Here is a 14,420-nt window from a genome sequence, read left to right as displayed (position 1 = left end):
CTTGGTATTAAATTTTTGTGTAAGGGTCTGGTTTGATGAGAAAGGCTTAACTTCGACAGGGCCTCAAACATGGAAGAACCAGCATAAAAATGCGAGGAAAAATGCCCTTCAAAATAATCAGAGTGAGTTTGGACACTCTCCTAATGATTTTTAGACATTGAAGTGTCTCTACATTGACTTTACTAGCTCTAACTTACATAGACTGGCTATATGAGCTGTGAGAAATTGCAACCAAACATCTATAACAAGCTTTTACAAGGCTATACTACCTGAACCTTAAGTCTCAACCAACTTAAGGTTACTCTGATGTCTTACTTGCTTATGCCATGCATGTCACAGCTGTGACTAGGGTCAAATTTCTATGGAACACCCTCTTTGAAAAAGATGGATCTTATAATTGCAGGTGAGGAATCATTTCCTTTGCTATGTACCTTGCCACGAACTATCACGCCTCAAAGGTGAAATTAATAATGGAGTGATCTTGAACCAAGGACACGCCAACCTTGATGGATAGTTTCCAAATCACAAAGGATGTGGTGACAAGGGAGCACCGGGAGATGAGATGCCAGTTATAGGAAATCTCAAGGCTCTATCTTGAGTTTTGGGTTTATGTACAAGGTAATCGTGTCATGTGGACAGTCCATACCTTGATTATTGAGGTTTCATGCACACAGGCACTGAGCATAGTTTAACTAGCATTCCTAGAATGCAAGGCCCAGTATTGGCAAGATAATATGGCTACCACATGTGTCAGGTTTCTAGCTAGAGACAATACTCAAGATTCTATTGCATGTAGATCTAAACAACTCCTCTTCGAAACTTGTTAAGTATAAACTTTATTGAGCCATTTCCAAGAGTTTAAAGGTTTTTGAAAGATCAAAATCTAAGGTACGTGGATGTAAAATGAATGACGAATGATCCCACAAAAGAAACACCTTTTTCTCTTCGTGAAAGTGTCATTTTCTTTCAGCTGGTTGAAAGTTTGAATTGGGATAAAATATGATATCATGGCTTATAAGTCCAACATGGAACCACTTTATTGTATCAAATTTTAGATACCATCTAAATGGAAATAAACAATTTCAAACTCATTCGCAATATACAAAAATCATCTATTCCAAGAACAGAAATCTTCTGATTTGGAGAAAAAAGCAAAACAATAAAGCAACAAGAGCTGTGTAAAACAAGCTAAACCTCTCTCTCTCTAAAACAGCCTCGATTTCCTTCTGGCAAGCTGGCTGTGAAGAAAGTCTTTGCTTTCAAGTCACACCCTCTATCTATCTCTCTCACACAGCACTAGGGCCCAGGACAACAGTTGGGCTGGACCCCCCCGAAGGTCTTTATTCATTCAATGAAAACTGGACACAAGAGTTCAGCTCACAGGCTGCTTACAGAAAATCATACGTGAATCATTTTACAAAGAGCTCACAAGCTCATTCTTTCTTTGCAACATGCCACTTGTCCAAATCCTAGACTAACTCCTATTACATGCCTCAAAGGGCAAATTCCGGGGTCTTCGTAGCACTTGGTCACGTGAGTGATCTCCCGAATGCTTGCTATGCTCATGTTGCTTGGGCGTTAAAGCCCGCTTAAAAAGCGCACATAGCCATGGCACCCATTAATCTCGTTAGCACTTTTGCATGCAAATCAATTCTAGACTAATCCTAGTCTTTGTGGCCGTCCCCACCAAGCAAACATCTGCACATAACATATAACAAATTCTTTGGTCGACCGAGGTCAACCCTCTTGGTCGTAATTAAGGGGCTTGACCATCAGTCCCAAGTCTCTCCAACCGAGGTTGGCACATCTTGGTTAACTAAAGTTAACCCTCTTAGCATAAGCCGAGTCTCGTTGACCGAAGTAAACACACTCTGACCGAAGTCAACGCTTTGGTTCTTTCTTTTTTTCAAAAAGGTTACTTCATTAAGTATGAATGAAAACCGCAAGAGCAAGCTCAAATGCGAGAGTACATCATGCCATGCATGAGAAAAAAAATCAGCTCAAAACAAGCTAACAAAAATCCAAGTTGGAGGAGGCTGAAAGTGCCACCTCAACCCTGAAGAAGACTCAGAGCGCTTTGGTTCTTCGGTTAACTGTGGTTAACCATCTTGGCCAGAAGTGAAGTCTTCCTAATCGGGGCTAGGCTTACTTAACCGAGGTTAAGTACCTTTGACCGAAGTCAATACTTTGACCAAATAAATATAACTTTTTGAACATAATTAAATAAATGAAGAACTCATTAATTTGTTAGCACTTAGCCCTGGTATGTGTTATGCTCTAGCCGAGATAGCATGACCTCGGTAAGATCGATGGGCATTTTTCTCTTAGATGACCGACTTCTGTAATATTTTATGTGCGTAAATAAAATGGTCAAGGGAAGTAACTGCCAAGGTCCTAGGTGAGGGTGTATTGGCATCGACTAGGTGGTTCTGAGTGCTCACGCCTAGGTGCACCTAAATGTGTAAAAATGCCATGGGGCAAATGTTTTAATTGTGCCCCAAGAGAGGCGTAAACCAAGCTAAAGGTCTAAAATGATGACATGTGGCAGGGGGAACCATCTAGGGAACTGAGGGCTTGTGGATAGGCATGAAGAAATAGAAATTACGTATCTTTGTGTGCATGCCATCCATGAGATAGGCTGGGAGGAAAAATACGATGCCAGCGCCTGTGAATTTGCCTTGCTTGTGAATTGACGAAATCCAAGAGAGAGAATTAGAAATAGAGCGTTTCATTTGGTATCAGAGCCAGGTTAGCGTTCAGGCTGGACGAGGGGACTCATACGAGTTACGTATCAAGAAGGCGCACGACGTATTGGGTGTGTGAGGTGAACGACGTGTGTTTTAGGTGGCTCTGTTCGTGCGGGCTTCCGTTGATGGAGCGGCTCAACCGTTGATGGATTCGCTACAGGAGAGCAGGAGCGGGTACACCCTGCAGGCTTGTAAGCTGTAGCAGGGCAAGGTTCCCATAGGCAGGTGATAGAAGACCAGGCTGATTCCGTTGCGTGGGACTACGTCTGAGAGACCTAGGAGAGAAGGCGTGGCGAGGGGCGACGTATGGGTAGCGTTACGACTATATGGTGGCTCGATGACGATCCGTGGTTGACGAGGCATCTAGTAGCTCCTCAAGACAGTAAATCGGAGTAGGGCCAGGGTACAGTGGCTCGTGAACGGGGAGGCCTTCGACACGATAAGCGATGATGGGATGTGGTCACGCAAATAGCCCATGAGCGAGGTGTTGGCGGTGTCAAGCGTATCAATGGCCTCATCTACGAAGAAACTCGTGGTGTCCTCAAGATCTTCCTCGAAAACGTCATCCGTGATGCTGTTACCTACACCAAGCATGCCCGCAGAAAGGCTGTCACCGCAATGGACGTTGTCTATGCTTTGAAGCGACAGGGCTTGGGAGAAATAGATTAACAGGAACTCGAATTACGCAGAGCTTCCAGGGAGCATTATTTTTTCCTGTGATATAAATTTTAGTTTCCAGTTTACAGTCGATTTACTCCTGTACAGCAAAAGGAAATTTGAAGTGTGATACTTTTGGAGTTTTGGCATGCGGAAAGAAGTGAAATAATAATAATAATAATAATAATAATAATCTATTTTCCCTTTTGAAAGAATGGAGGCAGAGGGACAAGATTCCAGGGTGAATCCTGGTGAATCTAGAGCACGGTCTACACAACGAGTGTCCCATCACACAACACCTACTTTGGTGGGTAGGCTTTCTGTACTAGAAGATGCCTTACAACAGATCATGAACCAGCAGCTTCAAGTGAACGCTGGTCAAAATGAAATTAGAGAAATGGTGCAAGCCTTATCGGCTAGACCATCTAGAAATGAAAAGGGCAAAGCTCCAACAAAGCCAGAGCCCAGTATACACTCATCAGAGCGTGCGAAGGTCAAGGTACCTAATATTGCCAACTATAGACCAGAGAAGTACGCTCGTCGGATGACCGAGCACAGTTCTAATGTGATCGAGGTTTGGTTACACAAGTGGGAAGAAGCCTTCACCATTTGTGAAATCAGACCTGATCTAAAGAAAATCTGCGAGACCACTCACCTGTTTATTGAGGCAACGGATAGGTGGTGGATATAGCAACAAAAAGATTAGGTTGCCCCTACCACCTGGAAAGGGTTTAAGGCTGAATTTAAGAAACACTTTCTTCCACCTGACAAAGAGTCCCAAGCTTGGGATGCTTATAGATTGCCTACAATGATAGAAAACATTCCTCTATAGGGTTCAGTCCGTTTGAGCTGAACTATGGTTATAGACCAACGAATCCAACTATAGTTGGAATACCTCAGAAAGTGCCTAGTGCCGCGAACTTTGTGGTTCAGATGCGGGAGATGCTAGCACTTGCAAAAGCTAACATCTGCCGAGCTATGGATAGAGCTAAGGCGTATGCGGATGAAAACCGATCCAATAGAGAATTTAAGGAAGAAGAAAAAGTTTTTCTCAGAGTTCCTTCGCACTCTAAGTCTTTGACTGCAGGAGAGTGTGCTAAGTTATCACCTCGATATTGTGGGCCATGGTTAATTCTAAAAAGAATAGGCAAGGTAACCTATAAATTAGAATTACCACAAGGGTGTAAGGTGCACCCAGTGTTTCATGTTTCTCGTTTAAATAAATTTTTGCATACAGGTGACTCACTAATCGAAGGTGTTGTTTTGTTTCAGGAGATAGAGGATAATGCAAGATGCAAACCAACAAGAATCCTGGACCGAGGAACAATGTAAGTGCACAATCGGAAGATACCCACGGTGTTGGTTGCATGGCATGGTCTACCTCTATCAGAAGCTACCTGGGAATCCGTATACCAGTTACGGAGAGTGTTTCCAGATTTCATCATCGAGGACGCTGATGCTTGAAGAGAGAAGGAATGTTATGCTCTAGCCGAGATAGCATGACCTCGGAAAGATCGGTGGGCATTTTCTCTTAGATGACCAACTTCTGTAATATTTTATGTGCGTAAATAAAATGGTCAAGGGAAGTAACTGTCAAGGTCCTAGGTGAGGGTGTATTGGCATTGACTAGGTGGTTCTGAGTGCTTAGGCCTAGGTGCACCTAAATGTGTAAAAATGCCATGGGGCAAATGTTTTAATTGTGCCCCAAGAGAGGGGTAAATGATGTACCAAGCTAAAGGTCTAAAATGACGACATGTGGCAGGGGGAACCATCTAGGGAACTGAGGGCTTGTGGATAGGCATGAAGAAATAGAAATTATGTATCTTTGTGTGCATGCCATCCATGAGATAGGCTAGGAGGAAAAATACGATGCCAGCGCCTGTGAATTCGCCTTGCCTGTGAATTGACGAAATCCAAGAGAGAGAATTAGAAATAGAGCGTTTCATTTGGTATCACAGCGTATCAGTATGAGCCTTGTAGGTCAGGTCAATGCTATGAGTTGACTTATCTGCTCAACCATATGGTTGACTTGGGGGCCATATAGGCCACACTTTGTATTTTCCTCTTATCCATTTGAGCAGTATTACGTTTTGCTCCAACTTGTTGTTTGCTTCCCGCACTCCACTCCTATTCCTTTGCTTCTTGCACTCAACAGTGGTATCAAAGCAGGTTTTCTTGCTCCTACCTGCCTTCCCTCATGTTCTCCCATTGCTCCTACCTGCCATTTTGCTCCATCTCAGTCCGGTGCCTCATTTCATCGCCATAAACCTGTCTTTTTAGCAGATAAACAGTCCGACGACTGTTTTTTGAATTTTTCAGGTCCAATTTCAACGTTTTTTGAAATTTTTGAGGTCCAATTTCAACCTTGTCTTGCACCATTTCAGCCGAGGGGAAAATTTGTCCGTACGAACGTCCGTAAGGCCATACGGACCTATACGGGCAGGTACGCGATGCTGCCAGGAATCCGTATGACTTGTCAGAAGTTGATTTCGAGCATTTTTTAATAGTTTCTCGAGGTTTTTTGCTCAAATCTGGACTCTTTTCAGTCATTCAGGCCTTCCTCCAGGTGCTCCAACCTGCTCTAGCACCATTTGGCTGGGATTCTCTCCCTCTTGACTCAAATCTGCCTAGTATAGTTGGATTTGAAGCTTTTCATGTCACGTTTGCACACATTGTAGTGACATTGAGGTGATTTTGCTCTAGAGATTGGGGCTTTTGTGTCACATTTGCAGATTTTGCAGTGACATTTGCTCCTTTTGGTCACTTTTTGGGACTTTTGCAGTATTAGCCCTATTTTGACTTCATTTCCACTCCAACACTGGGGATTTTGGATCTATTGCAGACAGATTGCGGGATATTTTTAGATTTGTAAGTTATTTTGTCACACTTGCTTTCTTTCAGCAAAATTTGGGGCTTTTGGTCATTTGCCCCAAATTTGATATCTTTGCCCTTCCAAAAATTGGGGGTTCTGTCAATTTTGTTGAAATTTGCAGTGACATAGGCTTGGTACAACCAATTTTAGGCATTTGGTAGACATTGACATGCAGGAACATTGACATTGTCTTGGAATTGGAATCACATTTGCAACTTGCAGCACAATTTGGAGCTTTTCCCAATTTGCCCTCTTTTTGGCATATTTGCTCTCTCAGATTTTGGGGCTTTTGCTAGATTTGCTGTCCATTGCAGTGACATTTTCTTTATTCACCTCAATTTGGGTATATTATGCATTTGCCCCTTGATTTGGGCTTGTTGTCTTGTCAGATTTGAGGCATGCAAACTCCATCTGGAACATTTACAGCTCAATTGATCATTGGATACATTTGCATACATTTGCCCCTTGTTTTGGGCTGATATTTTTGCAAGACAGCTAGGGTCCTTTGACCAGACAGGTATTGTTTTGCAGGTCATATTTTTGGGAACAGCATGTGCATTTAGCTCATTGTTTGAGCAATCAATTTTTGGTTTGTCACTGCCTGACATTTGCTGTCATTTTTGGACAGCCAGCTCATTTTGCAATGAAAGCCTTGAGGCTACTCTTGATCACACATTTTTCCTTCAGGGATTTATTTTTGCCATGGGAAGCAACGATTGGATGGGTATGTGCTCAGCTGAGGACAAGCTCGACGAACCCAATTATCCCATGTGGTCATACATGGAGAAACATTTGGTAGTTGCCAAAAAAATTTGGGGTATTGTCTCAGGATCGGATCTTTGACCTTGCTCTATGGCATCCACTTTTGCTACTACTACAGCTGGTGCAGCTGCTACAGCCACTTCTGGATCTACTACCACCGCTGGTACAGCTGTTACAGCCACCTCTGGATCTACTACTACTCCAGCCACATCTCCTACACCGGGACAGGCCAGATGGGATGGTAGAGATGCCCCAGCACATTCTATCATTGCTTTTTCAGTCAAGAGACATCATTCCTCACATTCGGTCTTGCAAAACATCAAAGGCTGCATGGGACATCTTGGCTCACCTTTACCAGGTTCGCAATGAGGCACGTGTTGCTTTTTTACGTAGGCAATTGGAGACTGTGAAAATAGAAGGGGGGGACAGCATGGATGCATACATCACAAAAATCAAGGATTTTCAAGAGCAGCTCATTAATGTGGATGAAATTATTTCAGATGCTCGGGTAGTGTCCACGACACTCAATGGACTTCCTGAGTCCTACCAGGGGTTTGCTACTACATTGAGGTTGGTTGCCATGGGCAATCCCAACACTTATACTTCCGACCAGCTTGTTTCCCCTCCTGCAGGAAGAGCAGAGTCGCACAAATCGTGCTGCTTCTCAAATTGCAAATCAGGCTTTTGTCGCTAATCACAAAAATAAGGGAAAGAATGGGCAAAATTACAGCAAACCCAAGCCTTCTGGAGGCTCATCTACTACTGGACACTCATCTAATTCTACCTTGTCTGATGCAAAGAAGAAAAACAGCAAACGTTGTAATTACTGCCGGAAGCCAAGACATGACATTTCTGAATGTCGCAAGCGCATCGCTTCTGAAAAGAAAAAGCAGCAAAAGGGACTTGTTGTCACTACTACTGTTTTCGCCCCAAATCATGGTCATGAGGCAACAAACATTGCTCACCATGAGTGGGCTTTCGCAATGACATGCCAATACCATTCAGAGAAGTATGCTACAACCTTGTCTGTCTTAGATTCTAAGTCAGATTGGTGCTTCGACAGTGGTGCTTCTAAGCACATCACTTCTTGTAGATCTCTCTTTTAGACATCGGGGGCTGCTCCACATGGTGCCATAGTGACACGTGCCAACAAGGCATCATATCCCATGAAAGGGAGCGGCCAGGTAGAGGTCACTTCAGTTTCACGTGATACGATCACGCTCATGGATGCTTTGTTTGTCCTAGGTATCAAAAAGAGCCTCATCTCCATTGCAGCCATATCCTTGAATGGCTTTCGGGTTCTCTTTGATGGTTATCAATGTGTCGTGTATGACAACCGGTATGATGACATCATAGTACTTACTAGGTCACTTTCTTCTGGGCTATATCATCTTGATGTTTATGACAAATAGCTTCCTATAGAGGCAAATTTGGTGGCTGAATCTGTAATTTCAGATTCCCACTTATGGCATGCAAGGTTGGGTCACCTCAACTACAGAAGCTTGGTTAAAATGCATTCACAAAACATGGTGGTTGCTCTCCCACCCATGCATGCACCGGTTAAACATGTTTGTGAGGGATGCTTGTTGGGCAAAATGCACCGTTTCTCATTTCCAAAGGATGGGACAGTTGGTGCATACCAGGAACTGGCATGAAGGCCAAATCTGATGTGTTCCCATGCTTCAGACATTGACTCAGGGAACAAGCTCCTTACTCTATGCACTGATAGGGGGGGAGAGTACATGTCTCCTGAATTCTCTGATTGTTTGGCAGCTCGGGGTATTATTCATCAATGTACAATGCCTTATACTCCACATCAGAATGGGTTGGCAGAGAGGAAAAATCGGTCAGAGATGGAAATGGGCAGGTGCATGCTCAAAGGAAAGTCTTTGCCAAATAAGTTTTGGTTGGATGATGTCATGTGCTCCAACTATGTGCTCAATCGGGCACCCACAAAGGCATTGAAGACTATCGCACCTTATGAGGCATGGCACAGTCGCAAACCTGAAATTTCTCATATGCGGGTTTTCGGGTCATTGGCTTATGCTCATGTGCCATCTCAGCTGAGGCACAAGCTTGAAGACAAAGCTGTAAAATGCATATTCATTGGTTATACCGCAGAGAGCAAGGGATAGAGATAGTATCAACGGGCAAGGTCATTGTCAATAGGGATGTTGTATTCGCTGAAAATGTGCCTTTACCTTGGCTGGAATGCAAAAAACAGCCTGCTGCTCATTCCTCAGATGTCTTTGATACATTGTTGCCTCTCTCAGTTGCCCGTAGATCCAAAGCAGCCATTGCAGAGTGTTGTGCAATACACTTCTACCAGTGCAGATCCTCCTCCAATAGTTCCTACTCAGCCTGATATGCCTTTAGTTGATGATCATGCTATTGAGCAGGCAGTTGCAAAGGAGAGTGCTGTCATTAAACAGCAAAAATCAGTCCCGAGACAGCTTTTGGACGCACTCAGGGAAAGCAAACAAGCTGAGCCTTTGCCAGCCCGCACTAGAGGTTCACATAAACAGATGCATGGCAACTATTTGTCTGTAGCTTTTGTTGCTACTGCTTGCAATGAGGAACCTTTATGTCACAAGGATGCCTTTGACAGCAAGGAATGGATGGATGCCATGAAGGCTGAGCTTGAATCCATTCATGCCAATAACACTTGGGAGTTGTGTTACTTGCCAGCAGGCAAGCATGCCATTGGCACAAAGTGGATCTACAAGGTGAAAAGGAAAGCTGATGGCAGCGTTGACCGCCTCAAAGCCCGCTTGGTTGCAAAGGGATATGCACAGCAGCACGGCATTGACTTGAGGAGACCTTCGCTCCCACCTCACGCATTACTACTATTAGGTGTGTTATTGCTATGGCATCTCAGCAGCATTGGGAGGTTGATCAACTAGACATCAAGACTAACTTCCTTCATGCTGATCTTCCGGAAGAGGTCTATGTCACTCAGCCACCTGGTTTTGAACAATTAGGATTTGAAAATATGGTTTGCCGGCTCAGAAAAGCCCTTTATGGCTTGAAGCAGGCACCCCGGGCATGGTATGCGAAGATACATGCATTTTTGACAGCCCAACCAAGGCCACTCTGGAAGGCGTACTCCCTTCTTGACTACGTGCTTTCCTCTTTTTGTTGTCTTCCTTTCGAGGTTTCTTGCTCTTCCTGGAAACATCATCTACAGGAAGAACAGGAACTGCGTCCAGGGATCTCTTTTTGGCTGTCACCCTCTGAGTTGCCCCAATGGAAACTCTCAGCTCTCAGCTGCTCTTCCTCTGCATGAGGATTTACGAGCCTACGATACAATAGATCCCTTCTGGCTTCCATGATCTGTGCCAGTAATGTATGCATCTTGCCTCAATCTTTTGACTCTGCTCTTGCATAGCTTGATCATTCCTAGCACTCTCCTCACGGGAGGGTATGGCATCCTGCTGTGAAGCCATCACTGCAACTTATCTAAGATTTGCCAACTCTTTCACAGAGTATATGCAACCAACGCACTCAACCTGTCTTTTTCAGAATGGAAACACCTCAACAAGAGGCGTAATGCATTCACAACTTGTGCCCCAGTAACAGGCTGTCAACTTAAAGCATAAACCAAAAGTATAAACCCCTTTTCTGGCTGCTGCAAAAAGCACTAAGAATGCTTTTGTTTTCCCCTTTTTGTCTGTTCAAAGGCATGCATTTCCCTTTCGACAAATCTTTAATTTTGTTGTGTATTCTGTTGATTTTTTGACAAGAAAATAGCTGGCAGATAGGTAGAAACTGGTGGCCAAAACTGTCTCTGCAATTGTCCTTTTTCTTTCTTTTTCTTTTTTTTTTCCCCCTAGTAACTGGCTGGGGTAATTTACTGGCTAAATAGTTCGTTAGACTAACCAGAGTGACTTTCTCTAGTCTGGTTAGGTGAACAGACTAGTTGGTCTGTAACTAAGCCTCTAACCGGAGTAAGTGAACCAAACTACAGTCTGGTTAACTGGACCAATATGATTTGGTTCGACTGCCATGTCCACCCGTGTGCCACGCCAGCATGCACATGTGGCCACGTCAGCCTTCACATGTGTACTACATGTCTGCCACGTGTACGCCACGTCATCTCGCCTGTGTCAGTGTCTCCGAAATGAAACGGAAGGCCTCACGAGTCGCGCCTACGTATACGCTTCTCTACGCCTTCATGACGCCTTGCTGAACCAACATCACCGGCCACACGACGGAGGTGCTCACGTCATCAATTGGTTGGTCAGATCGAGAGCAACGATCGTGCGGCGTCGGGCATCAACTGAGTCAATCTGCAAGGTTATCGTTCACTTTGCTTATTGGGGCTGGAGGCATCGATTCTTCCCGTGGTTTGCATCACGGTATAGTTGCTCTCAAAAAAAATCGATTCAGGCCGCCAGTTCTGTTAAGATCGTACACTACAATGGCCTTCTCTATGAATTTCCCGGACCTATTCGTGTGAGCGAATTCACCCTCGACTACCCCAAACATTTCATCTGCCGCTTGAAGATTCCCTTTGTTGCCCACGCGACGTGACTTTATGCCCAGGAAGCACCGAAACAATGAGCTCCCACAACTAAGGCGTAACGTCCCGTACGAATTCGGTTAAATTGCACAGGCAAAAAGATATACCCTCGACCAGCGTGACATCTACAGCAAATCTTGATTCTTTACCTCACCTAGACAAAGCAACGACACATTGCACCATCAAAATCCATCGGTAAAGAACCGATGGCCAATTAGTTTGGCGCTTCTATGTATCGCTTCAGAGCTTAGAATCACTACCACCTCAGAAGGCAACAAATCCATGCCTCTGGTACCAATGTAAAACAAGCAAAACCTCTCTCTCTCTAAAACAGCCTCGATTTTTTCTGGCAAGCTGGCTGTTCAGAATGTCTTTGTGTTCAAGTCACACCCTCTATCTCTCTCTGCTTTCACACAGCACTAGGACCCAGGACAATAGTCGGGCTGGACCCCCCCGAAGGTCTTTATTCATTCAATGAAAACTGAATACAAGAGTTCAGCTCACGGGCTGCTTACAGAAAATCATACATGAATCATGAATCATTTTACAAAGAGCTCACAAACTCATTCTTTCTTGGTAACATGCCACTTGTCCAAATCCTAGACTAACTCCTATTACATGTCTCAAAGGACAAATTATGGGGTCTCCCGAATGCTTACTAGGCTCCTATTGCTTGGACGTTAAACCTCGCTTAACACCTTTAACAATTAATCAAAGCGCACGTAACCATGGCACCCATTAATCTCGTTAGCGCTTTTGCATGCAAATCAATTCTAGACTAATCCTTGTCTTTGTGGGCGTCCCCACCAAGCAAACATGTGCACATAAAATATAACAAATTCTTTGGTCGATCGAGGTCAACCCTCTTGGTCGTAGTTAAGGGGCTAGACCATCAATTGAAGCGCCTTAATTATGGACAAGTCTCTCCAACCGAGGTTGGGACATCTTGGTTAACTTAAGTTAACCCTCTTGGCGTAAGCCAAGTCCCATTGACCAAAGTCAACACTCTCTGACCGAAGTTAGAAGTTTGGTTCTTTGGTTAACCGTGGTTAACCATCTTGGCCGAAGCGAAGTCTTCCTAACCAGGGTTAGGCAAGCCCAACGAGCTAGCAGATAAGTTGTATTTTACTTCTTGCTGTAATTTTTCCATGTGAGATATGCAAGTACTCCTGAAATTGTTGTGTGCATATTAGGACATGAAAAGAAGGCAAAAAAACGCTGTTACAAACCAAACTCATGGAGCACACATACTTAGTTGCAGCCAAATTTTAAAGAATTAAAAACACCATCTTGAACTTTGCACACATGTGTGAGTTAGACATGGAAGCAGGCAGCAGCACTTTTTACTGCAATCTCGTACAATGTACAATTGTTCAGCATACACATGTGTAAGTGCAGAAATTTTTCTGACCGCAAACAAACCAAATTTCAAAATTCTAAAACACATCTTAAGCTTTGCACACTGATGTGGAGCATTAGCCATGGGAGCCAGCAGCAGCACTCTTACTGCAATTTTATGGTTCTTTGCACATGCAAGCCCTAATCTCTCAACCCTAACTTTTTGCTTGTGCCCCTAAACTTTGCATATTGGTATATTCTGCAAGGAGGTACCTTTTGTATTATTGCTGCATGTAATGCATCCTTTCATCATAGCGTATCTGTTCATTGTGTATTTTAGCATATCCATTCATTCATAGGATATCTGTTCATTGTGTCTTTTAAGGTCACGTCCTCTTTCTTCTTAATTGGTGAATCCTTATCTGCTTCTTGTCATATAAATGATTAAAATGCAAACTAAGCCCATAAAGGCTAGCTTCACTAAAGAACCACTTCCAAGGCTAAACTTGATCCCCCAATCCTAGCAGCAAAGGATAAGCCATATGGTACCAACAGTGGCCCCTGAAGTTTCTTGCTTGAAATGTCCTTGCCGCTCATGCTTGTCAACTATGATGTCATATGACGACTCCGGTGAGAAGAAGAGGCCAAACACTAAAGCCCATGTGCAAGAAGCCTTTAACATAAGGATCACGGGGCTCTCTCATTCACCTCACTTGCAATAAAGGGGAACCCCCCCCCTGCCGCCATAGCGGAATCCGTGATCACCCTCACCATTCTGTCTCCCCAATGCCTCCACCCGCAGACCTCCCCCCTCAACCCCCCACTACTTCAGCAAAGTCTCCTACTCCCTCTGACAGCCCAGCCTACCCAGTCTCCCAGTACCCCTCTGTGCCTAAATCTTTCGCATGGGCACAGCTTTAACCTCTTTCTCTCACTCCCAGCCTAGCCCCTTCGTGATTCAGAACATAGCTTCTATGGAGCCAACAGAGGCATCCTCCCCTTTCTCTTAGACACCGAGACCGAATCCCCATCCAGGACAGCCCCTCCGAGCAAGTTCTAGAGGCTTGGGCCCTAGAACTATCTCAATATCATGAATGATTACCACCTGGCAATGGAGATGTCAATCATGATCCTGCAGCCCCGAAAGGGGGGCTCCATTGGAGCCATTGGTAGCCCCTCCCATCCCTTTTGGGGTTTCACCTTTGCATCCACAAGAGAGGAGAAGTGGAGCCCCCTTCCCTTTGATCTTATGATGCGGGAGCAGAGGTTCCACATGATGTACAAGTGGCTAGGTTACCAAGAAAGGGGGTTGTGGATCTGCCACGGCCAATTTTCAGCCGGCCTTCTTGCGAGGTAGACATGGCCTACGCCTTGCAGTAGCTGTGATCTCCTTGGGCCGGAGATTTAGCTTCAACATGTCACACTAGGTGCTACACCAATAAACCAGCCGACTAGGAGTGGAGACCTCCTTCCTAATGAAGTGGTCCCTCGGTCCTTCCTAGCCATTCATGCCTTTGGCGTG

At 44.5% G+C, this 14,420-nt stretch overlaps 1 protein-coding gene across 3 annotated transcripts in view; it reads right to left on the bottom strand.

Moving 5' to 3' along the window:
• Window positions 1-14,420, bottom strand: part of LOC147906335 (kinesin-like protein KIN-8B) — a 94,112-nt gene that overhangs the window by 24,511 nt on the left and 55,181 nt on the right. The window lies entirely within an intron of this gene.

Source organism: Dipteris shenzhenensis, chromosome 1, assembly GCF_047967505.1.
Source record: "Dipteris shenzhenensis isolate YYH24624 ecotype China chromosome 1, Dip_SZ_1.0, whole genome shotgun sequence".
Lineage (NCBI taxonomy): Eukaryota > Viridiplantae > Streptophyta > Polypodiopsida > Gleicheniales > Dipteridaceae > Dipteris > Dipteris shenzhenensis.
Note: the sequence above shows the minus strand (reverse complement) of the source record. Positions and strands in the feature narration are given on the sequence as shown.